The sequence below is a fragment of the Crinia signifera genome, chromosome 3 (genome assembly GCF_055691185.1).
Source record: "Crinia signifera chromosome 3, ASM5569118v1, whole genome shotgun sequence".
In the NCBI taxonomy this organism is placed as follows: domain Eukaryota; kingdom Metazoa; phylum Chordata; class Amphibia; order Anura; family Myobatrachidae; genus Crinia; species Crinia signifera.
Window position 1 is genome coordinate 16240747 of NC_139219.1, and position 10612 is coordinate 16251358.

Here is a 10612-nt window from a genome sequence, read left to right on the forward strand (position 1 = left end):
AGAGTTGCGAGCAATCTTCAGCTAATTCGGCCCTGCGTAGGGTGCAAGTTAGGGTTAATTCAGGTGCCGGTTTCAGGGTTAATAGGATTGGCCCCATTGACTGAAGCTTTTGCTGTATGAACTGGACATTCGGGAAGTGTACAGGTGCCCATAGACGGTCCGTTCCATGAGATTTTGTACTAGCTGTTTATCGCATGCACAAGGCATGCGATGTGTACTATTTAAGTCCTAAACAGATACGTTAAACAACCTTCTGCCAAACTGTTCTTACAAATTTGTAGATTTGGTTAAACCGGCATTCTACTTATGGCCATACACCAGACCAGGTGTAGCCAACTCCAGTCCGTGAGAGCTACCAACAGTTAATTTGCAGCCCACCCAGCAGGTGCACTCGGATCTTTTAAAAGATCCACAGGTCGAGCGAAATACTTTTACTTGTGATTCTTTAAGGAGACCTGTAAAATGTTAACTGCTGGTAGCTCTCGAGGACTGGAGTTGGCTGCCCATGCACTAGACATTGATAGCTAACCTTGACACTCCAGTGTTTGAACTACACATCCCAGCATCTGTACCAGTGCTTTCTTCAGGGTTTCTGGTCCTACAGGGTTGACATCGGGGGTTTTTAGGTGGATCCAGAGAACTGGCACCTCTCAAGCTTTTAGGATTCCCCAAATGCCTTGCTCATCTCCCCTATAACCCTGCCTCCTAGCACGGGACCCTCAGTTTTTGTTGGTGGCTGCTGCACCAGGTATATTCCCTTCTCCCCAAGGGCTTTATTCTTAGTCATATCTACTCCTATGCTACCACTACCCTGCTGGCATCAATTACCTCCTGGAGCTCTGTTACCAGAAACCACTGGTGTAGTTTATATCGTGTCTAATTACAGTGGAGGGTACTTACCTGCTGTGTATGTGTGACTGCTTGTGCTAGCCTTTAACTGTACTGCTATTTATCCAATATACTTTGTGTAACTATCACTATAGGTCATCTGTGACCAGGGGTACAGTCTATTGTAGCCACTCATAAAGCGGGTCACTGTCAAGGCATAGGACCTCAAGTGTGGCTGATACTTCTAGCAAACAAATGCTCACAGGCAGCTTCTCCCCCACTGCTTTTATGTACATCATGCGCAGCAGGGCTGTCTGATCAGGACATTATCCACAATGGCTACTGCAAATTGCTGTGGGCCCGGCCCCTCCGGTTCAAGAGCCACCTTGGGCACAGCAGTTGGTGGACTGTTGAACGCATGTTGCGGGTCCTGCCCCCAGGCCTACTGGGCAAGACTCTTCTCTCTCCCCCCCCCCCCCCCCCTCGACTTAATTCCTATGCGGGGGGGCAGCAAAGTGGCCGAAAAATGTGTCATCTTTCCAGACAACATTTTTAATGACTGATACAATGGAGTCTTCTGAGGGTGAGGCTGACGACAATGAGGTGGGAGATACATCTGAGGCAGAAGAAACTAAATCTGCCGTAATGGTCAATACTCCAGAGTTGATAGCTGCGATCAGAGGCGTACCTACATATTCATAGGCCCCATAGCAAAAGTTTGTAAGGGCCCCCTATTTAGCAACTGATGGTGATAAATGTATGTAAAAAATATTAGTGAGACAGCAAAGATGGGTCCCATAACAGCTGCACCCCTTGCACCTATGGTAGTTACCCCTTGGCTGTGATTAGGGGGTGCGTCTGTCCAAGGAAGATAAACTGAAAGTGATTAGGTCTGAATTTCCACACTAACCATCCATAAGATGGTTAGTGTGGAAACTTAGTATGGATTCCCATGTGACCCGTCTGGTTAACCCCTTGGTTTTAACTGTCGCTTAAGCAGCTTCCCTGAAGGACATCACTGATAGACGACTGGAACATTGTCTTAAGTCTGTGTTTAGCCTAACTGGTGTCAATAACACGCCTAATATTGCAGCATCCTGGGCTGCGAAGGCAGTTAAGGCTTGGCTTAAGGTCCTTGATATGGAATTATCTGAAGATGTATCTGGAATACAAATTGTGTGTCTCCTTGTCAGGGTCCATGGGTCCCACAGGGGACATCGGGGTTGTAGGTGGATCCAGGGGGTCCGAGGCACCAATCAGCAAAGCTTGTTGAAGATTTCACAGGATGCCTTGGGCCCTCTCCCCTGCAACCCTGCCTCAGTTTTTGTTTGGTGCCTGCAGGAAGCAGACGCACCTTTTATCAGCAGGGATTACCTCAGTGAGGTAATCCCGTAAGAAGCTGCTATATTTTTCTATCTTTTACTTTTGAATTTGCCGCTTAAACGGCATAGCCGCTCTAGCGTCAGAAACGCTTTTGTGTCTGAGGTAACCCCCGCCGCCAATCACGGATGGCGGTGCGCGCTACCACATCACTACTGCGTCGCTGACATTCCACCCACGACTATCGTCAAGCGGGGTTGCCTGGCGGGGGAGACATACAGCAACTAGCACTGCCAAATATCTCTTCCCCCCCCGGCAGCGTGGCCGATACCAGGAGCAGGTAAGGCTCCCGTAGGAAGTGCAAATCACTGCCATGCTGCACGCTGTGGGAGACAGCCGCAGCAGCTGGCGTGGACACAGGCTCCGGTCAGGGACTCCTCTAGACCACCAGGGACAGAGTGCAGGCCAGGGCTGGGGGGCCCATTTTAAAACAAGGCTCCATTTTGCCCCAGTGGGGGAAGTCCAGCAGGGGAGGTGTCTCTTGGCCTGCAATCCCTCCCCCAGCTTTGGTGCCATTCTCCCTGCAGATGGTCGTCCATTATCTGCTTTAACCCTGTGCCCGCCCCCCTTCTCTTAAGACCAGCGCCATTTTAGAGGCACAAATGTCTCACAGAGAGAGGGCTACAGCCGAAGTAGTCTCTTTCACAGCCACCCTAAATCCCTCTACTCTCCTTTAAAGAGTTAAGTGGTCGACACATGGTGTGATAGCATTTATATGCAGTAATGGCTCAATGTAAATGCTTGTGTATGTGACTGCCATGTGCTAGCTTTTTACTTTCATTTTCTGTCCGTACTTATGCACTGTTTTTCTCTCGTATCTTCTGAGGAAGATGACAGGTTTCATCCTCTGGGGTCACATACACTCAGTGGTATCACTCTAGGTTGTCCTCTGTTGAATATACCTATTGTGCACTGTAACCCCCCCCCCACTTTGGATTTGTGGGCATTATATCCAAACGGGGGCGCATACAGACAGACTCCAAAGCTCCTACCTTATACAGGAGCTGTGCTGCAGACCTGTCTGAGCAGGATGCATCCAGGACGGGTTAAGTGTAAATTGCTTTGTCCCCCCCTGGCCAGTCCTCTGCAACGATGGTTTATCAACAACCACCCTGCGCAACAATTTTCAGCACACCCCATGGCATCCTCTGTAGTCCAGCCCCCTCCACTTTGGGTGGATGCCATGTCAACCACGGTGCAGACTTGCAGCAGATTTCGGTAGTATACAAGCTGCTACCTAATGTTGCACTACCTGCTAGGCCTCTGTTCTCACCATTGCTCTCTGCAGCACAGGATTACACAGTTCATGATTGGGAGCAAATTGTAAATGCTGAGGATTACATCAATATTGATGTTCACTAGGATTCTGATCCTATGCCTACAGACACTCCTGCTCATAAGCAGAGACAACTGATGTGGCAGCTCTCATTCATGCAATCCGTGAGGTGTTAATGTCAGACTCGGTGAGAGCCTGAACCTACTGCTAAAATCAAATATGGTTTTAATAAAAGCAGAAAGTGATTTCAATTCCCTCATTCTGACCACTCGGATATCAGGAGGGATCAGTGAGAAAAGCCCAGCTGTCCATTCTCATGTGGCCTGGTTACTTAATTCTGCCGGACCACTTCAGCATTAAAAGACCCTGAGGACAGGTGTTTAGAACACTCCCTAGGGGCTATATCCCCATTCACTGCCTTAGCACGGCTAAATCCATTTTACGATGGATCAGGTCCTACAAGGTTACCCTAGACACCTCTGAGGATGCCAAGTTATGTGTATATCACATTAAATCGAGCATTTTATTGATATACAGAAGCTAGGTCAGATGTGGCCACTTTAGTTGCCACACCAGCGCCATTCAGGCCCGCCGCATCATTTGGCTAAGCCATGAGAAGCGGACCCGGGATCCAAGTACACCTTGGAACTTTTCCCCTTTAAGGGTGAGAATTTCTTTGGGGAAGAGCTTAACAAGTTTGTGGTCTTTCTGACAACTGCCAAATCGGCGTGTCTATCCACAGCTATACCTCATCTTCTCTTCAGTCCTTTTTTTCCCAGGGCACAGCCAGACATCAGTCCTATTCTAGGACCGCTCAGGCCATCACAGGCTACTGCCAAGCCCGACAAACCTTTCTGTAGGACGGGACTTCTGCAAGGGGATCCCTAAGTGGGAGGCAGATTTTTCAACTTTGCCACCTACAGCTATACCACACTGGATAGGCCATATCTTGTCCAATATTGGCAGATAAGCAGTGTTGGGCCTGGTTATTACGGAGATGGGAGCCCACAGGGGAACACCAGGTGCTGTAAGATCACCAGTTGCTATCCATTACAATTGGAGGCCGGGGTAAAGGAAGTTGTCCCACAGGGATAATCTATCCCGTTCAGATCTCCTCTCCCACGCAACTTGGTTTGCATGGGTCTACCCCTCGGTCCATTCAAAGCAGAACAATTCCCAAAAATCTAAAATTATCTGCTACTGTCTCGAGTCCCTCAGTACAAAGAGGGGACTAGGTTACTACTCGACTCTATTCCCGGTTCCAAAACAAACGGAACTTACGGGCCAATTCTAAACCTCAAGTCTCTCTACATGGTGGCGAAGGTTTCTAAATTTTGGATGGAAACTTTAAGGACTATAATCCTAGCCCTGGAACCGGGGGATTACATGCTCTCCCTAGACATCCGGGACACTTATTTGCATGTCCCAATCCTACCAGCACACCAGAAATACCTAAGGTTTGCTATTCAAATTCGTCATTTCCAGTTCCGGGCTCTTCCATTCGGCCTAGCCACTGCCCCAGGATTTTCACAAAAATCATGGCAATCATGGTCACTTTCTGAGAATCTGAGTGTTTCCATACCTGGACAACCTACTATTAGTGGCCAAGTCCAAGGAAGTCCTGTTATCTCATCTACGGATAACAATCAGGACTCTCCAACTTCACAGTTGGCTCCTCAATGGGGAAAAATTATCACTCATCCCATAACAGCAAATGCGGCATTTGGGAGCTCTCCTCAGTCGCTGCGAATGTCTCTTCCCGGGGACAAGTGCAATTCCCTGCAATCCTGAATTTGGTTGGTATTGCATAGCCCCTCAATCTCAATCCATTGGTCAATGAAGGTTTGGGCCTGAAGGTGTCAATGTTCGACATGGTACAGTGGGTGCAGTTTCATTCTCGCCCCCTCCAACGCCTCATTTTTGGCAAAATAGGACAGACATCCTCAACATACCAGGCCTACCTTTCTCTGGTTGACTAGAAGTGAGAACTTCTCTTCAATGGTGGCTACAAATAGACCATCTGACTCAGGGGCGTCCCTTCTGGTTCACAGAGTGGACAATCCTCACTACCAACACCAGCCTGCAAGGCTGGAGGGTGGTAGTAGAATCCTGATCCTTGCAGGGCATGTGGATCACTCCAGAGACATGCCTCTCCATCAATGTGTTGGAGCTTCGGGCAGCTTGCAACGCTCGGATCCGCTCTTCAAGGGAAACCGGTCCAGATCAGATCGGACAATGTCACGGCTGTGGCGTACATAAATCGCCATGGAGGTACTTGCAGCGCAGCTGCTCTCCAGGAAGTCTCCAGGATCCTCACCTGGGTGGTACAGCACCTTCTGGCTCTGTCGCCAGTCTTCCTCCCAGGAGTTCAAAATAGGGAAGCAGACTTCCTAAGCTGTCATGACATCCATCCAGGGGAATGGTCGCTTCATCCATAGATCCTCAAGCCATCTTCACAGATGCCCTATCGTTTCCATGGAATTATCATCTTCCATATGCCTTTCCACCAATATCCATGATTCCTAGGATAATCAAGAATTTCAAATCGGAAGGCAGGAACCTCATCCTGATAGCTCCGGCCTGGCCTTGCAGGCACTGGTATGTGGATCTTCAACAAATGTCGTTCCAGCCACCCCTTTCTTTACCCCTTTGGGGGGGGGGGGGAGACTTACTGAGTCAGGGACCTTGCCTGCACCCGGACATTGAGCGCCTGTCATTGACGGCATGGCACTTGAAACTACGTTACTGACAAGTAAGGGTTTCTCTTCCAGAGTAACCAGGACCATGATTCAGGCGTGCAAGCCAGAATCATCCAAAATTTTCTATCGGTTACGGCACACCTACTTTGCGTGGTGTTCAGCTAGGAAGTACGATCCAAACATTTTCAAGGTAGCCAGAATTCTGGCATTCCTACAAAAGGGCCTTGACATGGGACTTAAGACTGACGTTTTTGAAGGTCCAGTTCTCGGCTTTATCCATCCGGTTCCAGAGGAAAATAGCTTTCTTTCCGGATGCCCGTACTTTCCTACAAGGAGTGTTACATATTCAGCCCCCGTATGCTCATCCTACAACACCGTAGGACTTATCTCTCGTGTTACAGGCTTTGATCAAGCCTCCTTTCAAGCGCTTCAAGCGGCGGATTTCAAATGGCTGAAAGCCAAGACCGTATTCCTCTTGGACATTACTTCTGCCAGAAGAGTTTTGCATTTGTCAGCTCTCTCCTGTAAAACACCTCTCCTCATATTCCATCCAGATAGAGCAGTGTTGAGGACTAAACCATCTCACCTTCCAAAGGTAGTCTCCAAATCCCACATCAATCAGGAGATTGTCGTTCCAGCATTCAAGGCAGAAAATCTCTCTGAAGAGGAACGCTTACTGGATGTGGTCAGAGCTCTGACCATTTACCTTGACCTTACTAATACGGTCAGAAAATCTGACTCCCTTTTTGTGGGTTTTGGATTTGTGTGTGCTATCTCCAGACATCACTATTTAATCAGTACACACCAGGAATACAATACGCGTCTTTCTATGTGTAATAACTAGGGCTCCTGGATTTCCGGGATTCTCCCGGATTTGGTGGCAACAATCCAGGAGGCTTTTCCAGTCACTGGAAAAGCCTGGACAGCCTCCCGCTTCGGTGCTGCTGCTGCCCGGCGTACATCGTCGGCATTCAACCCACAGCGGGTCGCAGGCAATTACCTCTAACAATGCGGCAGTGATCTCCCTGTGTCCTCATACAGCGGTGGCCATTTTCTTGTGGTTTGTACTCAGCTCTCAGACTCCCCCTCAGCTGTAGCCATAGACTATTTTCTGTCAGGGGCAGAGTGGGAGGACCTGTGTTACCAAGGAAACGTTCCTTCCTGGTGTGCATGGCAGGCAGGAGGTAGAGTGCTGCAGCTGGCACCATGTAACCCCAGGTATTATATAGTAACAGCATAGTAGTGATTGGGTGTGAGCCATAAGTGCACTTACATAGGAGCTGCAGTAAAACACCAGGTGTGTGCTATTACCATAACCCCCCCCCCCCCCAGCTGGCTGCTACATTGTTCTGTCCCACTGCTCTCACACTGGATGGCGTCGTCCATAACCCACCCCTAAAGCCCCACCTATCTGCAACACACACACACACACACACACACACACACTCTTTCACACCCAGCGGCATTGTTCCACCCCCATTTCCACCATGTATAGCTAATGCCAGCCAGGTGGCGTTCTGTGTAATGGGCATTATGGTGTGTGGCATTATAATGGCCATTTTTTGGTCTGATCGCGGGCGCACTCCAATCGTAGCCCCGTCCTCTTACTGAATTAGGTTCCGCCCACTCGCTTGTTGTTGTGGTGGTGGTGGGGGTCTCCAGGAATCGATAATGGCTGAGGTGGCAACCCTAGTAATAACCCGAATACCTGTGCAGTTTTTCTGTCTACATTCTATAACTGGGGGAAGGGGGATGCTACTCCTGTGGGCAATGTGTGCATAAGCAGCCCAAGTCCTGTGGGCATTATGTGTGTAAGGGGCGCTACTCCTCTGGGCATTTTGTCTACCTTTACCTGGTGCAGTGTGTCTTAGGGGGTCTACCTGGCACCGGTGTGGTGTAATGTGAATAAAAGGATACTACTGTTTGGTGTAATGTGAATTTGAACAATATGTAATAAACCCTTCCCCATGTCCCTAAATTTTGGTATGCACTATCCCGGTTTTCATGTTAGGGGAAGTCGGGCACCAATTCCATTTCTGGCACAAGGCACCAAAATGTCTAATTTCGGCACTGTTCTGACCCTTCTCCGGGGGAGTCCTCTGAATGTGGATCTAGGTGTTAGGACATTTTGCAAGTTGGATGCCTTCTTTGTACTATATGGTTTCCACAAGTGGGGCCAGCCTGTGCCCAAGCAGATGATTGCACGCTAGCTCTCTTCCACTATGCGCCATGCTTACGTGGATCCTACTGTAATGAGGGCATATTCTACTAGATCAGTAAATACTTCATGGAGGTGCTACAGTGGAAAAGTTCTGTAGGGTGGCGACATGGTCATCTGCTCATCCATTTCTACAGTTTTATACGTTTGATACTTTTGCTTTGGAGAACTCTGCTTTCTCTTTCCTCCACAAGGTGACACTGGAGAGTTACAGTGGGGAATAGAAGGACGACCACAGGGAGCTTGGGCACTTTAGAATAAATTAACAGTGACTAACTCCTCCCCTTCTACTTCCTCTCCTAGGCAGTCTTAGCATGTGCCCTACGGGAGCTGGGTGCATTCATTGCTCACTCCTGGGCTTTTTTAAATTTACTTGATCTGCAATCAGCAGGAGGACAGGCAGGTAGCCCCCTGTCCCTACCTGCCTGCGACGAGGGCGCTGTCAGCAGGTCCGGTCGCAGCTGCATGCAGCTTGCCTCGGTACCCGGCTGCAGGACCTGTCAGCACGCCGCACCCAACAGCCGAGGCAGGGGTAAGTATAACGCTGATCCCCTGTTAGCGGGGGATTCAGCGAAAAGATGCGGCCATGCACTTTTAAATACAGCGCCATAAACGAGGAGCGGAGCATAGGCGCGCGGCATGCTGGGCACTTCCGCTTCCTCCTTCTTCAAGGTGTGGCAGCCATTGAAACAGCAGCGTGATCCGCGGCTCTCTCCAGGCGGCTGAAAAGTGCAGGTGACCCTGGTACAGTGAGTCACAGCGGGACATAGGCGGTCAGGGCGGCTTGGAAAGTGTCCAAAAAGGTCCCTTAGCCAGCGCAAGTTATATTTATATACAGTGCGCATCTCTGGCTTGTGGCAGACTCTGCCTTGTATACCTCCTCTCCTGTCCGGTGCTTAACCTCTCTCTCTCTCTCTCTCTATTGAATGATTGATGAGTGTATGATGGCTGGTGGAGCTCCTAAAAGTTTGCTTGCAAAAAGTGCAGCACCAAGTTCACCCCACACGCTGAGGGCACCATTTTATGTCCCCCATGTGCTGCAGCCCCAGTTCCCCCTCCTTCAACAGCGGGGCAGGATACTCCTGTATGGGCTTCCCAATTGTCCAAAGTGATTTCTCAGCTGGCTTCTGAGTTATCTGCAGCCAGACAAGACAGGGATGCAGCCAGGGATCAACAGGGTTGAGGGTCTGTCTAGAGCATTACATGCAGAAACCCCAGCACCCCCTCCCCCTAGACTGGCTCCTGCTAATAGGATTTTTCCTCAAGTCCCTCTGTTAGATGATACAGATGATGACATGCCAGATCTAGAGGAGGGCGAATTTAATGAGCCTGAGGCTCCAGTTCTACAGGACACTGATGTCCCCTCTCAGGGTTTAAAGAACTTAATACAAGCAGTCCGTTTAACCCTCAATGTCTCTGAAGAGGAGAGGCCTGCTGCGCGTCCCTCAGTTTTTGCTAAAAAGCAGAAACAGTCTGCATTCTTTCCAGCCTCAGAAGAGCTGGATGATCACCTTCAAAAAGCTTGGTTACACCCTGACAAAAAGTTTCAGGTGTCCCAAAGGTTTTTCACTTTCCATCCCTTTCCTAAGAATGCTAGGAAGTCATGTGAAACACCCCCTGCTGTAGACTCTTCGGTATCACGCTTGTCTAAAAAGACAGTACTGCCCATACCAGGAGCCTCTACCCTCAAGGATGTATCTGACAGAAGGATTCGGCATGAAAAACCGGCGGTCGGGATCCCGGCGTTCAAAATCCCGACGCCGGAATCCCAAACGCCGAAATCCCGACAAGGGGGGACCTGGATCGCCCCCCCCCCCTTGCGGGCTCGCTGCGCTCGCCACGCAGAGCACTACAGGCTGCCATTCACAAACTCAGGGACATATGGGTGGTTATCCCAGACTCGGAAAGGTCAAAGGGATTCTATTCAAGCCTGATTCTGGTTCCCTAACCGGACGGCTCGGTAAGGCCCATCTTGAATTTGAAACAGCTCAATCCGTTTCTGCGGTTCACCCGCTTCAAGATGGAGTCTCTGCAGTCAGTCATTGCAGGCCTGGAGCCGGGGGAGTTTCTCGTATCCATCGATATAAAAGATGCATACCTGCACATCCCCATCTGGCCGCCTCACCAGGCCTACCTGCGGTTTGCCGTTCAGAGCTGTCACCTACAGTTCAGAGCCCTTCCCTTTGGCCTCTCATCTGCGCCACTTTACCA